Source organism: Danio rerio, chromosome 4 (genome assembly GCF_049306965.1).
Source record: "Danio rerio strain Tuebingen ecotype United States chromosome 4, GRCz12tu, whole genome shotgun sequence".
In the NCBI taxonomy this organism is placed as follows: Eukaryota; Metazoa; Chordata; class Actinopteri; order Cypriniformes; family Danionidae; genus Danio; species Danio rerio.
Window position 1 is genome coordinate 56,272,141 of NC_133179.1, and position 20,880 is coordinate 56,293,020.

Sequence of the window (20,880 nt, forward strand, 5' to 3'; positions counted from 1 at the left end):
CTCAGCTCTCCTCAAATGGCTCTGCAGCGAGCACCACTTGGCTCCAGCCAGGTCCGACGCTACCGCCTGAGCTCTGTCTTGAACCACTGTGCTCAGGGGAGAGCGCGAACGCAGTCCCCTACTACCAGAAATTATGCAGTCGAGATTCCCACATTTGGGGAATTCGCAGGGGTCAGCGTGGCCGGAGTGCAATGGCCAAGCCTCGCCCTGGGTGAACCACCTTCTTGATCAAGGTATCTCCCCTGTCAGGTAAGTATGAGTTGCCGGGTGGCGCAAATGGCAGCTGCCGTTTTCTATCGGCCGTACTCCAGGGCGGTGATGCCCAGCCACCGAGCATGGGGAATGGGCCAGCAACCCCTGTCTCCTGACGGCGCTGTACTTGCAGCAGACGTGCCTGTGCCTGCAAACCACTCGCTAGTAACTGTGGCAACGCATGAAGAGTTTGAGCTTCCTCCAGATGCTTGCTTTATGTTTTGTCATCAGTTGGGGCTGCCAACACATGGATTCCACCGGACGCACTCGATCTAGGCATAACAGACCCTCTATGGGGGGAGGGGAGGGGATCCTCCTGTTCTTTCTTTCTTTTCCTCCATCTGTTTTCTTTCTCTACAGATGCCGTTTTTCTCTGCTTAGTTTCTGATTTGGTCTATTTGGACATGTCGACCTCCTGCTTTGCTGCGGTTCGGACCGCCTTTGCCTAGAGCTCCGTGCTTTGCACTCTTGCCTTGTATGTTTTGTGTCCTGTTTTCTTACGTCAGCCTATCAGCACAGTGATCAAACGACATAGCTTGAAGAAGACGACGGGATCTACAAACGTTCCGCAAAAGAACTTCACTGACGAAAGCGGAAGCGCTAACGAAACAACCTCCCGCTGCAAGCACCTTACATTCCTGGGACGGGAAACCACCGACGGCTGGCTGCGAAATTGCCTCTGGTTCAGATTGGTTTAGAACCGTCCCTCTACCCAAAACGCCACAGACGTCTGCAAAAGATTGCAGTTCTTGAAACAAAGTTACCTCTGATCCGAGCCGAAGCGTTCGCTTACTTAATGGCAGATAAAATGATGACCTTTCACACGGTCTGCATTCGTTCCGTCAGTAACAGCGGCAGGCCGGTAAAAATAAAATTCTGACATTCCACAGGGCACACTCGCTCGGCGGACAAAAGCCACCGGGGGCTCTCTTTGCGTGTTCCTTCACCTGGTCAAACCGCTTTGAGGGGGGACCTTTCGAGTAGTTTTCGGCGTCAGAACGGGCTCTTCTAGCGACGGGTGGGCAGGCCTTCCACAGGCGCGCGCGGCTCTACTGGAGCAAAAGAGGCTTGGCAAAGGACGAGGAAGAGAGGGAAGCGCCGCTCCAGCGAGAGGGTGCTCGCTGCAGAGCCATTTGAGGAGAGCTGAGCTCCAGCGAGGGGGAGCATGAGCTGTCGCTCCTCCTCCTGTAAGCTGTTTTAATGCGTACACCAACCCCACCCCTAACCCTACCCCCAGTGACATCACTCGTAGAAGAAGTGCAAAAAAGGTGGAGCTCAAGCTTAAGCTCCCCCTCGCTGGAGCTCAGCTCTCCTCAAATGGCTCTGCAGCGAGCACCACTTGGCTCCAGCCGGGTCCGACGCTACCGCCTGAGCTCTGTCTTGAACCACTGTGCTCAGGGGAGAGCGCGAACGCAGTCCCCCACTACCAGAAATTATGCAGTCGAGATTCCCACATTTGGGGAATTCGCAGGGGTCAGCGTGGCCGGAGTGCAATGGCCAAGCCTCGCCCTGGGTGAACCACCTTCTTGATCATGGTATCTCCCCTGCCAGGTAAGTATGAGTTGCCGGGCGGCGCAAATGGCAGCCGCCGTTTTCTATCGGCCGTACTCCAGGGCGGTGATGCCCAGCCACCGAGCATGGGGAATGGGCCAGCAACCCCTGTCTCCTGACGGCGCTGTACTTGCAGCAGACGTGCCTGTGCCTGCAAACCACTCGCTAGTAACTGTGGCAACGCATGAAGAGTTTGAGCTTCCTCCAGATGCTTGCTTTGTGTTTTGTCATCAGTTGGGGCTGCCAACACATGGATTCCACCGGACGCACTCGACCTGGGGATAACAGACCCTCTATGGGGGGAGGGGAGGGGATCCTCCTGTTCTTTCTTTCTTTTCCTCCATCTGTTTTCTTTCTCTACAGATGCCGTTTTTCTCTGCTTAGTTTCTGATTTGGTCTATTTGGACATGTCGACCTCCTGCTTTGCTGCGGTTCGGACCGCCTTTGCCTAGAGCTCCGTGCTTTGCACTCTTGCCTTGTATGTTTTGTGTCCTGTTTTCTTACGTCAGCCTATCAGCACAGTGATCAAACGACATAGCTTGAAGAAGACGACGGGATCTACAAACGTTCCGCAAAAGAACTTCACTGACGAAAGCGGAAGCGCTAACGAAACAACCTCCCGCTGCAAGCACCTTACATTCCTGGGACGGGAAACCACCGACGGCTGGCTGCGAAATTGCCTCTGGTTCAGATTGGTTTAGAACCGTCCCTCTACCCAAAACGCCACAGACGTCTGCAAAAGATTGCAGTTCTTGAAACAAAGTTACCTCTGATCCGAGCCGAAGCGTTCGCTTACTTAATGGCAGATAAAATGATGACCTTTCACACGGTCTGCATTCGTTCCGTCAGTAACAGCGGCAGGCCGGTAAAAATAAAATTCTGACATTCCACAGGGCACACTCGCTCGGCGGACAAAAGCCACCGGGGGCTCTCTTTGCGTGTTCCTTCACCTGGTCAAACCGCTTTGAGGGGGGACCTTTCGAGTAGTTTTCGGCGTCAGAACGGGCTCTTCTAGCGACGGGTGGGCAGGCCTTCCACAGGCGCGCGCGGCTCTACTGGAGCAAAAGAGGCTTGGCAAAGGACGAGGAAGAGAGGGAAGCGCCGCTCCAGCGAGAGGGTGCTCGCTGCAGAGCCATTTGAGGAGAGCTGAGCTCCAGCGAGGGGGAGCATGAGCTGTCGCTCCTCCTCCTGTAAGCTGTTTTAATGCGTACACCAACCCCACCCCTAACCCTACCCCCAGTGACATCACTCGTAGAAGAAGTGCAAAAAAGGTGGAGCTCAAGCTTAAGCTCCCCCTCGCTGGAGCTCAGCTCTCCTCAAATGGCTCTGCAGCGAGCACCACTTGGCTCCAGCCGGGTCCGACGCTACCGCCTGAGCTCTGTCTTGAACCACTGTGCTCAGGGGAGAGCGCGAACGCAGTCCCCCACTACCAGAAATTATGCAGTCGAGATTCCCACATTTGGGGAATTCGCAGGGGTCAGCGTGGCCGGAGTGCAATGGCCAAGCCTCGCCCTGGGTGAACCACCTTCTTGATCATGGTATCTCCCCTGCCAGGTAAGTATGAGTTGCCGGGCGGCGCAAATGGCAGCCGCCGTTTTCTATCGGCCGTACTCCAGGGCGGTGATGCCCAGCCACCGAGCATGGGGAATGGGCCAGCAACCCCTGTCTCCTGACGGCGCTGTACTTGCAGCAGACGTGCCTGTGCCTGCAAACCACTCGCTAGTAACTGTGGCAACGCATGAAGAGTTTGAGCTTCCTCCAGATGCTTGCTTTGTGTTTTGTCATCAGTTGGGGCTGCCAACACATGGATTCCACCGGACGCACTCGACCTGGGGATAACAGACCCTCTATGGGGGGAGGGGAGGGGATCCTCCTGTTCTTTCTTTCTTTTCCTCCATCTGTTTTCTTTCTCTACAGATGCCGTTTTTCTCTGCTTAGTTTCTGATTTGGTCTATTTGGACATGTCGACCTCCTGCTTTGCTGCGGTTCGGACCGCCTTTGCCTAGAGCTCCGTGCTTTGCACTCTTGCCTTGTATGTTTTGTGTCCTGTTTTCTCACGTCAGCCTATCAGCACAGTGCTCAAACGACATAGCTTGAAGAAGACGAGGGGATCTACAAACGTTCCGCAAAAGAACTTCACTGACGAAAGCGGAAGCGCTAACGAAACAACCTCCCGCTGCAAGCACCTTACATTCCTGGGACGGGAAACCACCGACGGCTGGCTGCGAAATTGCCTGTGGTTCAGATTGGTTTAGAACCGTCCCTCTGCCCAAAAGGCCACAGACCTCTGCAAAAGATTGCAGTTCTTGAAACAAAGTTACCTCTGATCCGAGCAGAAGCGTTCGCTTACTTAATGGCAGATAAAATGATGACCTTTCACACGGTCTGCATTCGTTCCGTCAGTAACAGCGGCAGGCCGGTAAAAATAAAATTCTGACATTCCACAGGGCACACTCGCTTGGCGGACAAAAGCCACCGGGGGCTCTCTTTGCGTGTTCCTTCACCTGGTCAAACCGCTTTGAGGGGGGACCTTCGAGTAGTTTTCGGCGTCAGAACAGACTCTTCTAGCGACGGGTGGGCAGGCCTTCCACAGGCGCGCGCGGCTCTACTGGAGCAAAAGAGGCTTGGCAGAGGACGAGGAAGAGAGGGAAGCGCCGCTCCAGCGAGGGGGTGCTCGCTGCAGAGCCATTCGAGGAGAGCTGAGCTCCAGCGAGGGGGAGCATGAGCTGTCGCTCCTCCTCCTGTAAGCTGTTTTAATGCGTACACCAACCCCACCCCTAACCCTACCCCCAGTGACATCACTCGTAGAAGAAGTGCAAAAAAGGTGGAGCTCAAGCTTAAGCTCCCCCTCGCTGGAGCTCAGCTCTCCTCAAATGGCTCTGCAGCGAGCACCACTTGGCTCCAGCCGGGTCCGACGCTACCGCCTGAGCTCTGTCTTGAACCACTGTGCTCAGGGGAGAGCGCGAACGCAGTCCCCCACTACCAGAAATTATGCAGTCGAGATTCCCACATTTGGGGAATTCGCAGGGGTCAGCGTGGCCGGAGTGCAATGGCCAAGCCTCGCCCTGGGTGAACCACCTTCTTGATCATGGTATCTCCCCTGCCAGGTAAGTATGAGTTGCCGGGCGGCGCAAATGGCAGCCGCCGTTTTCTATCGGCCGTACTCCAGGGCGGTGATGCCCAGCCACCGAGCATGGGGAATGGGCCAGCAACCCCTGTCTCCTGACGGCGCTGTACTTGCAGCAGACGTGCCTGTGCCTGCAAACCACTCGCTAGTAACTGTGGCAACGCATGAAGAGTTTGAGCTTCCTCCAGATGCTTGCTTTGTGTTTTGTCATCAGTTGGGGCTGCCAACACATGGATTCCACCGGACGCACTCGACCTGGGGATAACAGACCCTCTATGGGGGGAGGGGAGGGGATCCTCCTGTTCTTTCTTTCTTTTCCTCCATCTGTTTTCTTTCTCTACAGATGCCGTTTTTCTCTGCTTAGTTTCTGATTTGGTCTATTTGGACATGTCGACCTCCTGCTTTGCTGCGGTTCGGACCGCCTTTGCCTAGAGCTCCGTGCTTTGCACTCTTGCCTTGTATGTTTTGTGTCCTGTTTTCTTACGTCAGCCTATCAGCACAGTGATCAAACGACATAGCTTGAAGAAGACGACGGGATCTACAAACGTTCCGCAAAAGAACTTCACTGACGAAAGCGGAAGCGCTAACGAAACAACCTCCCGCTGCAAGCACCTTACATTCCTGGGACGGGAAACCACCGACGGCTGGCTGCGAAATTGCCTGTGGTTCAGATTGGTTTAGAACCGTCCCTCTGCCCAAAAGGCCACAGACGTCTGCAAAAGATTGCAGTTCTTGAAACAAAGTTACCTCTGATCCGAGCAGAAGCGTTCGCTTACTTAATGGCAGATAAAATGATGACCTTTCACACGGTCTGCATTCGTTCCGTCAGTAACAGCGGCAGGCCGGTAAAAATAAAATTCTGACATTCCACAGGGCACACTCGCTTGGCGGACAAAAGCCACCGGGGGCTCTCTTTGCGTGTTCCTTCACCTGGTCAAACCGCTTTGAGGGGGGACCTTCGAGTAGTTTTCGGCGTCAGAACAGACTCTTCTAGCGACGGGTGGGCAGGCCTTCCACAGGCGCGCGCGGCTCTACTGGAGCAAAAGAGGCTTGGCAGAGGACGAGGAAGAGAGGGAAGCGCCGCTCCAGCGAGGGGGTGCTCGCTGCAGAGCCATTCGAGGAGAGCTGAGCTCCAGCGAGGGGGAGCATGAGCTGTCGCTCCTCCTCCTGTAAGCTGTTTTAATGCGTACACCAACCCCACCCCTAACCCTACCCCCAGTGACATCACTCGTAGAAGAAGTGCAAAAAAGGTGGAGCTCAAGCTTAAGCTCCCCCTCGCTGGAGCTCAGCTCTCCTCAAATGGCTCTGCAGCGAGCACCACTTGGCTCCAGCCGGGTCCGACGCTACCGCCTGAGCTCTGTCTTGAACCACTGTGCTCAGGGGAGAGCGCGAACGCAGTCCCCCACTACCAGAAATTATGCAGTCGAGATTCCCACATTTGGGGAATTCGCAGGGGTCAGCGTGGCCGGAGTGCAATGGCCAAGCCTCACCCTGGGTGAACCACCTTCTTGATCATGGTATCTCCCCTGCCAGGTAAGTATGAGTTGCCGGGCGGCGCAAATGGCAGCCGCCGTTTTCTATCGGCCGTACTCCAGGGCGGTGATGCCCAGCCACCGAGCATGGGGAATGGGCCAGCAACCCCTGTCTCCTGACGGCGCTGTACTTGCAGCAGACGTGCCTGTGCCTGCAAACCACTCGCTAGTAACTGTGGCAACGCATGAAGAGTTTGAGCTTCCTCCAGATGCTTGCTTTGTGTTTTGTCATCAGTTGGGGCTGCCAACACATGGATTCCACCGGACGCACTCGACCTGGGGATAACAGACCCTCTATGGGGGGAGGGGAGGGGATCCTCCTGTTCTTTCTTTCTTTTCCTCCATCTGTTTTCTTTCTCTACAGATGCCGTTTTTCTCTGCTTAGTTTCTGATTTGGTCTATTTGGACATGTCGACCTCCTGCTTTGCTGCGGTTCGGACCGCCTTTGCCTAGAGCTCCGTGCTTTGCACTCTTGCCTTGTATGTTTTGTGTCCTGTTTTCTCACGTCAGCCTATCAGCACAGTGCTCAAACGACATAGCTTGAAGAAGACGAGGGGATCTACAAACGTTCCGCAAAAGAACTTCACTGACGAAAGCGGAAGCGCTAACGAAACAACCTCCCGCTGCAAGCACCTTACATTCCTGGGACGGGAAACCACCGACGGCTGGCTGCGAAATTGCCTGTGGTTCAGATTGGTTTAGAACCGTCCCTCTGCCCAAAAGGCCACAGACGTCTGCAAAAGATTGCAGTTCTTGAAACAAAGTTACCTCTGATCCGAGCAGAAGCGTTCGCTTACTTAATGGCAGATAAAATGATGACCTTTCACACGGTCTGCATTCGTTCCGTCAGTAACAGCGGCAGGCCGGTAAAAATAAAATTCTGACATTCCACAGGGCACACTCGCTTGGCGGACAAAAGCCACCGGGGGCCCTCTTTGCGTGTTCCTTCACCTGGTCAAACCGCTTTGAGGGGGGACCTTCGAGTAGTTTTCGGCGTCAGAACAGACTCTTCTAGCGACGGGTGGGCAGGCCTTCCACAGGCGCGCGCGGCTCTACTGGAGCAAAAGAGGCTTGGCAGAGGACGAGGAAGAGAGGGAAGCGCCGCTCCAGCGAGGGGGTGCTCGCTGCAGAGCCATTCGAGGAGAGCTGAGCTCCAGCGAGGGGGAGCATGAGCTGTCGCTCCTCCTCCTGTAAGCTGTTTTAATGCGTACACCAACCCCACCCCTAACCCTACCCCCAGTGACATCACTCGTAGAAGAAGTGCAAAAAAGGTGGAGCTCAAGCTTAAGCTCCCCCTCGCTGGAGCTCAGCTCTCCTCAAATGGCTCTGCAGCGAGCACCACTTGGCTCCAGCCGGGTCCGACGCTACCGCCTGAGCTCTGTCTTGAACCACTGTGCTCAGGGGAGAGCGCGAACGCAGTCCCCCACTACCAGAAATTATGCAGTCGAGATTCCCACATTTGGGGAATTCGCAGACATCTGCCCACTGAACGTGCAATGTAAACTGTAGACTGTAGACTCTTGTCCAATGAAAAACCGCGATTGTCTACAGTTTGATTAGACCCTGGGCCAATCGGAGGGCTGCATTGTCTAAAGTTTCAAATCACGGCCAATCAGCGCTGAGGATTTTCTAAAGTTTCTCTCGCTCTGGACGCTCACAATTTATCGGGTCAGAGAGTTCATCTGCTGTCGAGATAAATTCATATGCTGAAGTGATTTCGTGTGGTAAGTTATTTTTATACTGTTATATTGATGCACAGTATGTTTTGGTCAAGGCACGTTTGAAATATCTCACTCTTTGTGCAGTATTCGTGAGGCTGCGCCTTCAAAAAGTACACCTGTCATAGAGATTTTGTGTGATAAGTTATTTTTATACTGTTATATTGATGCACAGTATGTTTTGGTCACATCACGTTGGAAATATTTCACTCTTTGTGCAGCATTTTGTCTGTGTGTGTGAGGCTGCGCCGTCATAAAGTACACCTGTTGTAGTGATTTATAGGGGTAGGTTATTTTTATCCTGTTCTGATAAACAGTATGTTTTGCTCACATCACGTTTGATATATTTTACTGTGTGTGCAGTATTTTGTCTGTGTGTGTGACGCTGCGCCGTCATAAAGTACACCTGTTGTAGTGATTTATAGGGGTAGGTTATTTTTATCCTGTTCTGATAAACAGTATGTTTTGCTCACATCACGTTTGATATATTTTACTGTGTGTGCAGTATTTTGTCTGTGTGTGTGACGCTGCGCCGTCAGACGTTCACCTCCCAGACAGCACACATACGTTGGGCCGACGTCGGCCGAAGGTCAACACGTCGGCCCCTTTAATTCTAACATCGGTATATGATCGGCCAAACATACGCATGATCGTTCGGTCGTGTGTTCTATTGTTCCAGCTCAACAAACGTCGGCTCTGCATCGGTTAACGACCAGAGGCCGACGAAGCACTTTATCTCTCATACCCATGAAAGAATCCGGCAACATATTTGGTTTACAAGTAAGTTTTTGCGTGCATAATAAATTAGACAACGCGACATGCATCATGTGAACTGCGTCGGTCGGTCCAGCTTTAAATAGCCTACATTAATGCAGTAAAACTGACCAAAATGCCTACAATACATGATTTCAATTCATTAAAATATAAAAAGTTTTATTGTTATGCTTTAATAATGAAAACGTTGTTTTTTTCTGGTGTTAACTGCTGTTTGCTTTTTTTATTGTGGCTTTTTCTACATTTCCCAGTGTAAAAATCAAGTATGTTCTGCATTTCGGCTGTTTAATTAAAATAAACACCTTTTTACAGAGTGACATCTTTGTTTTATATATACTTGCATTTATATTTATTGGTTATTTATTTTTGACAGTGAATCTGATGCACAAATAAAGTGTTTGTTTTGTAACAGTTTAGTAGGCTATAAAGCTCGTCTTAAAAATAATAGCGTATATAAAACTGCTAAATACATTTTAAATTCAAGATTTAAAATACAAGGTTATTATTTAAATTGTCTATGGAGTGATCATGTTTATAAATGTAATACTGCAAGACTTTAATGTGCGCGCGCGCGTCTTCAAACACTGGAGCGGAGAGGATGTTGCTATGGGAAACGAAGCTAACACGACACGACACCACCCAAAAGACACAACACGACTTCTCTCAAGCTGCCGTTTTGACTGTTTTCAGGTAAGTTTAGTCCCTAAAACAAAGCAAATACTACATAAAACTGTTCCTCACACATTTATTATTGGCAATTGATGAATATTCAGTTGAATAGTATGTTATATAAGAGTGGTAAGTCTTCGTAAAAGTCCGTTAGCATATTAGCACTGGTAACGTTAGCGTCAGGGTAATATTACGTTAACTTACTTAATGTTAGCTCTTGTTAAACTTGTTTGTTAAAGTTTTGGCTTTTATTTATTCTTTATGTGTAGATGAGAGGTTTTGTCAATGTTTTATTGAATGCACTCCATATGTAGTCTAAAATACGCATTGTACTGTAAAGGACCGTGAATCAAAAGTTCAATCGTGTTTTGATATTTCATGGTATCTTAAACTAAATGTTAAGTAAAAAAGTGTTCTGTGGTTTCAGGAGTGAGAGAATAACCTCCTGCTACAGAAAATATAACTCAAGATTCCTAAATTTCTGAAGGGAGCTGATCACAGAGATACAGGAAAGACAGGTAACTTTAAGCATAGGATTAATTCATATGAATTTCCATTGCACATAATTATGCAAATGTTACATGTCTATATATTATGCATCTGTTACTTGTCTGTATTGCAGTTGTTTTAAGAAAGTTTTGACATTGAAACATGTGAGTGGTATTAAATTTCACATCACATGATTCTTCAGAACTTAGTAAATATATAGATTTGCTGCTAATGAAGTAATATTTGTGATTTTTATTTTGTTTAATTTTTTATGATTAATTGATTTATTAAATCTTAGAAAAAAGTTTACACTAAATTATTTGTCATCACATCTGTTTTTAGCATTGATAGCAATCCGAAATGTTTCTTGAGCAGCAAATCAGCACCATTTGATAATCACCATTATATTAGTTCAACCTCAAGCACTAAATCAACATCTTAAAAAAAGATTTCTGAAAGATCAAGTGACACTGAAGACTTGAGTAATGATGCTGAAAATTTAGCTTTACATCATAGCTATGAATTACATGTATATTTACACTGTTCACCCATCCCTTACACCTTAACTCATCCTCAAACAAGACAATTTAAGCCCTAAATGAATAATTTTTGATTTGTACAGGCATGATATGCAACTTGTATTCAGTCGTTTTGTTTTTTCTTTCTTTTGCTTTTGTTTTCCACATCAACTGAAAAGGAGGTCTAAGTTTAACCTAAGTGCCGTGTTGCTGATGAACATCTTTATATGTAAGTATATTTTTGACTGACTGCCAGACACTTGTAAAACAGTGATGAGCAAACGAATGGCCGTTCTTTTAAAAAGATCAGGAAGATGCAAGTCTGGAGATTAATATACATTTTAATTCAAAATTGATTTATCTGGAAATATTTTATAATGTTTTGAGATATGTGCCCTATATGCATTTAGATGTCCATGCATGTTTAAAATACTTTTAAATTTAACAATGGCTGCAAGTTATAAAAACATAAACAAACACAAAAATGTTAAAGTAAATTGAGAAAACATTTTCATCAGTTTGACAACAGGTAGATCAGCTCCTGACAGACATGTTAACAGATCAGTTTAACTCTTATTAAATTCATTCATTCATTCATTCATTCATTCATTTTCTTTTCTGCTTAGTCCCTTTATTAATCTGGGGTCACCACAGCGGAATGAACTGTCAACTTATCCAGCATATGTTTTACGCAGTGGATGCCCTTCCAGCTGCAAGCCATCACTGGGAAACAACCATATACGCTTGTTCTCACTCATACACTACAGACAATTTAGCCTACCCAATTCACCTGTACCCCATGTCTTTGGACTTGTAGGCAAAACCGGAGCACCCAGAGAAAACCCACGCAAACGCAGAGAGAATTTGCAAACTACACACAGAAATGCCTGCTGATCCAGCTGCGGCTCGAGTCAGCATCCTTGCTGTAAGGCGACAGCACTACCTATTGTGCCACCACGTCACGTTCTTATTAAATTATATTTATATAATTTTGTGTTTCAGTACATGCTATTTTGGGAAGACAAAATATAATCATAAGCTCTCAGAAAATTCAATAAGAGAATTCATTCATTCATTTTAAGAGAATTAACTGCACAATTACTTGAAATGTGTGGGATTACATTATTTGTTAACCCAAAGTGAGTTTCTCTTTCTTTGCAGTATTGGATGCCTGATTGCAGTTCAACTCCAAACTCAGTTGGACCAGCTGATCAGTGTCTTCAGTATTACCACAAGCTACTGGGCAGATGTGTGGACAGCTATGAGCCAAACTTGGGACGTTTGGTTTTTAGGTAATACCAGTGACAAAGTATTCAGTAAATTGCTTATAATAAAAGATGCTCACTGTTTACTCCCTTATAGTTAAGTTGTTTGCAGTTTCATTGTTGTAAAAATACCATACTTTTTCCTTTTTTTATAAGCAGGTGTGACCGTCTGGGCAGCAGAAACAAGACAACTAATCATAGTTGAGTTGAGATTAGTATTATTAACTTGACTAGTTTGGTTGGAGACTTGTTCAATACTTAACAATTTGTATAAGTTACAAGATCAATGGTCCTGCTATCAATGTTTTTGTAACTTAAATTCATTACAGTTTAGATACAATCAAATGTTCAAACCATCTCTGAGTGAATGACATCAAGGAAACAGGATCAAAAGATCATTCATTATAGACCGTTTCATAGGTAACAGCACATCCTTTGTGAAAAATAATTTATTTTTGTGTCATCATTACAAGACAAAATACATTTCAACTGATTTCAGTTGGTTATATTTTTAGGTCCTCCTGATCATTCTGTTCTCCTGGTTGTGAGGATGTGCAGAGGCTGTATTTGTCAGTGTTAAAAGACTTGTGCAGCTGTATCCAGACATACAAGCAGCCGACAAAGAGTTCTGGAGCAGGACAGACAGGTAGTTCACAGTGGCTAGGCTAGAAGTTTATACTTGGGTGGCCAGAAAGTGGCCTCCGCTATTTTGGGGGGTCCATACAAATACACCAGTGTAAGCTATACTATTGCACAGAAAAAATTAAATGAAAGAATTAATTAATCGGTTGAACACAAAATATTTTAAAGAAAGCTTAAGTATCAAGGTGGCAATATACAGTATGTTACATTGTAGTACATGAGCTGGCTAATACAGATTCGTAAATGTTTAGTTGTTAAGATTAGTTAAATACTAAATCCTATACTTGAGACCTGCTGCATATACAGCTTTAACTGAACTGAATTTAACTAGAACTACACCAGCATTCCAAGTGCTCTAGACTAGCTTTTTGCACTGGTGCGTCTAAAATGTTTGATGGCATTGCATTTAACACTGCAATTTTACATGTTAATTTTTTTTTAAATTACAATCCATATAGGCAATATTGACTTGTAAATGATTAACTAAAATCGGGTCAACACACATTATGGGGATTGTGTGTAGAATTTTAAGGAAATTAATGAATTTAATCCATTTTGAAATAAGACTGAAACATTAAAAATGTGGAAAAAGTAAAGTATCAATACTTTCCGGATGCATTGTATATGGTTTTTAGCGCGTTATCAAAGACTTAAAAAAATAGTCCAACATTATTTACAGCAGCAAAAGACCCTCCACATCAAAAGCTACTGGTCAGCTCACGATTCAGCAAACATCTGAAAAACAAATAGCTTATTATGCCTTCACAAGAAATCAGTGTTTTAATGAAGAGTCTAATGAAGATAGTACTATTTTATTAAATTATTATTTAGCCTGGCATGTTTACTGTTACAAAATATTTTAAATGTTTCTTAAAACAAAACATATTGTGTTTAATGGGGAAAAGTAGCTGTTTTTTACACAGAGATAAAAAAAAACACATTTCAGAGCAGTAATCACAATACTGTGAAACTGTGATATTTTTATCCAAGATTATACCCTCAGAATTTTTTAATTTATTTTTTTTTTCAGTTGGCCTATATTCTGTTTTTATATGTTCTTGGAAATGCTGCTGTGCATGAAAATGTGACGATATATCCGGTTCTATAGTTAATTCTGAAATAAATCTTAAAATGAAACAATGTTTAAAAATGCAATATTTAATGTGTCAGACACTAAATAAACATGTCAATTCATTTATATTAATCTGATTCCTTAACAGGGCAGCACGGTGGCGCAGAGGGTAGCACGTTTGCCTCACAGCAAGAAGGTTGCTGCTTCAAGCTTCGGCTGGGTCAGTTGGCGTTTCTGTGTGAAGTTTGCATGCTCTCCCCGTGTTGGCATGGGTTTCCTCCGGGTGCTCCGGTTTTCCCAAGTCCAAAGACATAGGTGAATTGGGTATGCTAAAATTGACCATAGTGTATAAGTGTGTGTGAATGAGTGTGTATTGGTTACAGCTGGAAGGGCATCCACTGCGTAAAACATAGGCTGGCTAAGTTGGCCTTTCATTCCGCTGTGGTGACCCCAGATTAATAAAGGGACTAAGCCCAAAAGACAATGAATGAATGAATCCTTAACTGTTAAAATTAACCATTTGAGCGTGCTTAGTTTAGGGTATGTTGTGCCATTAAATTGTCAATAGGTTTTATTTTTTTCTACATTTTAAATCTGCTTTAGCTTTCTTCTTTCCTATAAACCTGGAAATATAAAATATATATTTTTGGTTTTTAACAAATTGCTTATTTTATTCTTAGATTGGTGTACGCTGATGGTCTGCTGAGAATTCTGCTGAGTTGAAGGGATCCTCCTGTCAGACAACCTCTCCAAAGTACAATAGGACTAGTAAGTAACATCTTAAACATACACTACTGTTTCATAGCTTTTAGGTTGGTATGGTAAATTCTCTTCTGATAGTGTCAGCTTTATTTAATTAATACAGTCAAGCAGTAATACTGTGAATTTAATACAATGTATATAATTAATAGTGTCACATGATCCTTCTGAAAAAATAGTATTCCAATGTACTGATTCTCTCCTCAAGCTGTTTTTTTTATATATAAAACATTTTAAATAAACATATTTTTAGTATTCTTGATGTATGAAAAGTTTATTTTTAAAAGCATAGTATTTATTTGAAAAAAAAAAAAGTTTGCTCTTTGATGATTGCTAGCAATCAGACATGTTTCTTTAGAACAAAAAGAATTTGTGGAAAAAAAGTATTCTCACTGAGCGTTGTTCAACTGTGGTCAACACGTCATTTAAGTTTTCAAATAAGCCTAAAAGACCTGATTAGCTGCATAAGGTGCATTTAATTAGAGAGTTGAATATATAATTTCTTCATATATCCTCCTCTATAGCCTACATATAATAGAAGTTGTTTGCTGAAAAACCTTTTTGTAGCAGAAATAAAGCTATGATTTGGCCCACCCGGATTTTTCGCATAACTCCGCAGATGTTTAGCCTATCATTAATTCTGTTTATTTACTTGAGTAAATGTGTGTAAATCTATATTTATTCAGTTTTTTTATTAATTTCAGTAATATTATTGACTAATGTGAAAATGTTCATCTGATTTATGTACAATGCAGTTTGTACAGTAATATTTTCTGTCTTACTAGATATGTTACATGAAAAACTTGCTTTATTTACCAAATAAAGTGAATCTAATTGGATTTGCATTTTAAACATTAAATAAAACTTTAAAATATATTATTTTTTATTTCATATATTAAGGTTTTAGTTATGATACTCCCAAAATAATTCCGCAGAAATCCGCAGACTTCCACCAAAAGTTTCAGCAGAAATAGCAAAAAACATCCGCAGATTCCTCCTGGCCCTAGCTATGATATATTAAATGTGGTGTACAGTGTGACATTTTAGTTGACGAAACTTAGTTTAATTTGCATGTAATGTGGTATCTGAAGATTTGACATATATTTAGAGACACATTTATACTAACACAATGATACTAAAAACCAAAAAAAAACATTCATTATAATTTCACAAGGAATTTAACTTTCAAATGGCTTTTCTGAAAATTAGTGCTCAGACACACTCTTTAAGTTTAAATTAAATTACACATTTTAGCTAGTCACTTGCATAACACATACTCCAGTTATATGTCATGAAACAAATAATTTATATTTGTGGTAATATGAACTGCTGCAATGCTAATCTTTCTCCTTTTGGTTTCTTGCTTTATTTAAGGGTTCCCACTACAAGGATTAGATTTGGCTACTGCAGTCCCGGTTTGGGCCAGCCTCACTTGTGAAGACTAAAGATGAAGACAACATACAAGAACAATTTCGAGGATGGCGACACACTTTTTATTCCACCTATATATCCCCTTTTATGTGTAAGCAACATTCCACAAGATAAAACAAAAGTAAATGACAGGTTATTTCTTTTAATTTTGTCTGTTTTCTTGGAACATTGTACACAATTTACAACCAGTTTTATTTATATAAATAAAGGTCAGAGCAAGAAAATGTTATGTTTTCTTCTGGAGAAAGTCTTATTTCTTTTATTTCGGCTAGAATAAAAACAGTTTTGAATTTTTTAAAAAACATTTTAAGGTCAATATTATTAGCCCCTTTAAGCATTTTTTTTCGACTGTCTACAGAACAAACCATCGATATACAATAACTTGCCTAATTACCCTAACCTGTCTAGTTAAGCTAATTAACCTAATTAAGCCTTTAAATGTCACTTTAAGCTGTATAGAAAAATATCTAGTCAAATATTATTTACTCGGTTATTAGAAATGAGTTATCAAAACTATTGTGATTAGAAATGTGTTAAAAAATATTTCCGTTAAACAGAAATTAAGGTTTTTTTATATATATATATATATATATATATATATATATATATATATATATATATATATATATATATATATATATATATATATATATATATAATGACAAAATCTGTTTTGTGTCGTGCATTAGAGTTTGCTTAAAAAAAACTGGTTATCTCTGAGAAAGTATTATTTTATTATGGGTGTGTTATTAGTTCAGAGGAGATTGCAAATTGTTGAATGCCATTTATAAAAAAAATGTAAAAAAAATTGACTACAGACTTTAATAAAATTTTATCAGACAATTATTTTAATTTGTATGATTTTATTTACTACTGTAAATATTGTTTGCTTGGTATTTATTTTGTGTTTGTGTACTCTTTTTTTTTTTTATCGTAACTCCCTGAAGAAAGTCTTTTGGATACTGAACACATGACTGGTATTATCTTGTATTTTAAAATTATAGTCTTGGAAACATGCATTTTCTTTAACACTATTTAAGAAATTATAAGCATTATAACATGTGCTTACACAAGTGATTTGTGTTTTTACTATAGTAAACTATACCCAGACAGCACACATACGTTGGGCCGACGTCGGCCGAAGGTCAACACGTCGGCCCCTTTAATTCTAACATCTGTATATGGTCGGCCAAACATACGCATGATCGTTCGGTCGTGTGTTCTATTGTTCCAGCTCAACAAACGTCGGCTCTGCATCGGTTAACGACCAGAGGCCGACGAAGCACTTCATAAGCACTTGATCTCTCATGCCCATGAAAGAATCCGGCAACATATTTGGTTTACAAGTAAGTTTTTGCGTGCATAATAAATTAGACAAACGCGACATGCATCATGTCTACTGCGTCGGTCGGTCCAGCTTTAAATAGCCGACATTCATGCAGTAAAACTGACCAAAATGCCTACAATACATGATTTCAATTCATTAAAATATAAAAAGTTTTATTGTTATGCTTTAATAATGAAAACGTAGTTTTTCTGGTGTTAACTGCTGTTTGCTTTTTTTTATTGTGGCTTTTTCTAATACATTTTTTCCAGTGTAAAAATCAAGTATGTTCTGCATTTCGGCTGTTTAATTAAAATAAACACCTTTTTACAGAGTGACATCTTTGTTTTATATATACTTGCATTTATATTTATTGGTTATTTATTTTTGACAGTGAATCTGATGCACAAATAAAGTGTTTGTTTTGTAACAGTTTAGTTGGCTATAAAGCTCGTCTTAAAGATAATAGCGTATATAAAACTGCTAAATACATTTTAAATTCAAGATATAAAATACAAGGTTATTATTTAAATTGTCTATGGAGTGATCATGTTTATAAATGTAATACTGCATGACTTTAATGTGCGCGCGCGCGTCTCATTCCAACACTGGAGCGGAGAGGATGTTGCTATGGGAAACGAAGCTACAACACGACACGACACCACCTAAAAGACACAACACGACTTCTCTCAAGCTGCCGTTTTGACTGTTTTCAGGTAAGTTTAGTCCCTAAAACAAAGCAAATACTACATAAAACTGTTCCTCACACATTTATTATTGGCAATTGATGAATATTCAGTTGAATATTATGTTATATAAGAGTGGTAAGTCTTCGTAAAAGTCCGTTAGCATATTAGCACTGGTAACGTTAGCGTCGGGGTAATATTACGTTAACTTACTTAATGTTAGCTCTTGTTAAACTTGTTTGTTAAAGTTTTGGATTTTATTTATTCTTTATGTGTAGATGAGAGGTTTTGTCAATGTTTTATTGAATGCACTCCATATGTAGTCTAAAATACGCATTGTACTGTAAAGGACCGTGAATCAGAAGTTCAATCGTGTTTTGATATTTCATGGTATCTTAAACAAATGTTAAGTAAAAAAGTGTTCTGTGGTTTCAGGAGTGAGAGAATAACCCCCTGCTACAGAAAATATAACACAAGATTCCTACATTTCTGAAGGGAACTGATCACAGAGATGCAGAAAAGACAGGTAACTTTAAGCAGAGGATTAATTCATATGAATTTCCATTGCACATCATTATGCACATGTTACATGTCTATATATTATGCATCTGTTACTTGTCTTTATTGCAGTTATTATAAGAAAGTTTTGACATTGAAACATGTGAGTGGTATTACATTTCACATCACATGATTCTTCAGAACTTAATAAATATGCAGATTTGCTGCTAATGAAGTAATATTTGTGATTTTCATTTTGTTTAATTTTTTTTATGATTAATTGATTTATTAAATCTTAGAAAAAAGTTTACACTACATTATTTGTCATCACATCTGTTTTTAGCATTGATATCAATCAGAAATGTTTCTTGAGCAGCAAATCAGCACCATTTGATAATCACCATTATATTAGTTCAACCTCAAGCACTAAATCAACATCTTAAAAAAAGATTTCTGAAAGATCAAGTGACACTGAAGACTTGAGTAATGATGCTGAAAATTCAGCTTTACATCATAGCTATAAATTACATGTATATTTACACCGTTCACCCATCCCTTACACCTTAACTCATCCTGAAACAAGTCAATTTAAGCCCTAAATGAATAAATTTTGACTTTACAGGCATGATATGCAACTTGTATTCAGTCGTTTTGTTTTTTTTTTCTTTTGCTTTTGTTTTCCACATCAACTGAAAAGGAGGTCAAAGTTTAACCTAAGTGCCGTGTAGCTGATGAACATCTTTATATGTAAGTATATTTTTGACTGACTGCCAGACACTTGTCAAACAGTGATGAGCAAACGAGGGGCCGTTCTTTTAAAAAGATCAGGGAGATGCAAGTCTGGAGATTAATATACATTTTAATTCAAAATTGATTTATCTGTAAATATTTCATAATGTTTTGAGATATGTGCCCTATATCCATTTAGATGTCCATCCATGTTTAAAATACTTTTAAATTTAACAACGGCTGCAAGTTATAAAAACATAAACACAAAAATGTTAAAGTAAATTGAGAAAACATTTTCATCAGTTTGACAACATACACAATCTCACAAATAACATAGAAAAAGTGACAAAGCTGTCTTCTTTGTCTGTGTTTTATTACTCTCTTTGCACTCTCGGCCACTGTATGTAACAGTGATTAGTATAATCTAACGGTAGACAGATGAGGAATGTGAATATGTAGTTTAACTTTAAGGAGCGTTACTACTGGAACCATTTTTTGTACAAATATATATATATATATATATATATATATATATATATATATATATATATATATATATATATATATATATATATATATATATATATATATATATGTATGTATTGATTTACCTGTTAAAAAAATTAAGCAAAAAATTTATTATCAGGTAGATCAGCTCCTGACAGACATGTTAACAGGTCAGTTTAACTCTTATTAAATTCATTCATTCATTCATTCATTTTCTTTTCTGATTAGTCCCTTTATTAATCTGGGGTAACCACAGCGGAATGAACTGTCAACTAATCCAGCATATGTTTTATGCAGTGGATGCCCTTCCAGCTGCAACCCATCACTGGGAAACAACCATATACGCTTATTCTCACTCATACACTACAGACAATTTAGCCTACCCAATTCACCTGTACCCCATGTCTTTGGACTTGTAGGCAAAACCGGAGCACCCAGAGAAAACCCACGCAAACGCAGGGAGAATTTGCAAACTCCACACAGAAATGCCAGCTGATCCAGTCGAGGCTCGAGTCAGCATCCTTGCTGTAAGGCAACAGCACTATTGTGCCACCACATCATGCTCTTATTAAATTATATTTATATAATGTTGTGTTTCAGTACATGCTATTTTGGAAAGACAAAATATATTCATAAGCTCTCAGAAAATTCAATAAGACAATTAACTGCACAATTACTTGAAATGTGTGGATGGGATTACATTATTTGTTAACCCAAAGTGAGTTTCTCTTTCTTTGCAGTATTGGATGCCTGATTGCAGTTCAGCTCCAAACTCAGTTGGACCAGCTGATCAGTGTCTTCAGTATTACCACAAGCTACTGGGCAGATGTGTGGACAGCTATGAGCCAAACTTGGGACGTTTGGTTTTTAGGTAATACCAGTGACAAAGTATTCAGTAAATTGCTTATAATAAAAGATGCTCACTGCTTACCCCCTTATAGTTAAGTTGTTTGCAGTTTCATTGTTGGAAAAATACCATACTTTTTCCTTTTTTATCAGCAGGTGGAGAGACCATCTAGTCAGCAGAAACAAGACAACTAATCATAGCTGAGTTAAGATTAGTATTATTAACTTGACTAGTTTGGTTGCAGACTTGTTCAATACTTAACAATTTGTATAAGTTACAAGATCAATGGTCCTGCTATCAATGTTTTTGTAACTTAAATTCATTACAGTTTAGATACAATCAAATGTCCAAACCATCTCTGAGTGAATGACATCAAGGAAACAGGATCAAAAGATCATTCATTATAGACCGTTTCATAGGTAACAGCACATCCTTTGTGAAAAATAATTTATTTTTGTGTCATCATCACAAGACAAAATACATTTCAACT

General features: G+C 41.5%; 2 protein-coding genes, 1 long non-coding RNA gene, 5 other non-coding genes and 1 pseudogene across 9 annotated transcripts in view; 3 read left to right on the plus strand and 6 right to left on the minus strand.

Moving 5' to 3' along the window:
• si:ch73-110p20.1 overlaps positions 1–20,880 on the plus strand; it is a 592,105-nt gene that overhangs the window by 566,730 nt on the left and 4,495 nt on the right. The window contains 1 exon segment of the long non-coding RNA NR_138547.1: positions 15,743–16,901. This is a non-coding gene — a long non-coding RNA (si:ch73-110p20.1).
• LOC137491103 (uncharacterized) overlaps positions 1–20,880 on the plus strand; it is a 1,183,352-nt gene that overhangs the window by 105,694 nt on the left and 1,056,778 nt on the right. The window lies entirely within an intron of this gene.
• LOC137489733 (uncharacterized) overlaps positions 1–20,880 on the plus strand; it is a 281,585-nt gene that overhangs the window by 64,080 nt on the left and 196,625 nt on the right. The gene's annotated exons all lie outside the window — the stretch shown is intronic.
• On the minus strand, positions 94–257 carry LOC141384158 (U1 spliceosomal RNA). Its single transcript, XR_012405214.1, has one exon. It is a non-coding gene; the product is annotated as a U1 spliceosomal RNA (small nuclear RNA).
• LOC141384040 (U1 spliceosomal RNA) lies at positions 1,648–1,811 on the minus strand. Its single transcript, XR_012405089.1, has one exon. It is a non-coding gene; the product is annotated as a U1 spliceosomal RNA (small nuclear RNA).
• Positions 3,202–3,365, minus strand: LOC141384041 (U1 spliceosomal RNA). The gene has a single exon (XR_012405090.1). It is a non-coding gene; the product is annotated as a U1 spliceosomal RNA (small nuclear RNA).
• On the minus strand, positions 4,755–4,918 carry LOC141384042 (U1 spliceosomal RNA). Its single transcript, XR_012405091.1, has one exon. It is a non-coding gene; the product is annotated as a U1 spliceosomal RNA (small nuclear RNA).
• LOC137489775 (U1 spliceosomal RNA) lies at positions 6,308–6,471 on the minus strand. The gene has a single exon (XR_011009149.2). It is a non-coding gene; the product is annotated as a U1 spliceosomal RNA (small nuclear RNA).
• Positions 7,861–8,016, minus strand: LOC141384171 (U1 spliceosomal RNA; annotated as a pseudogene).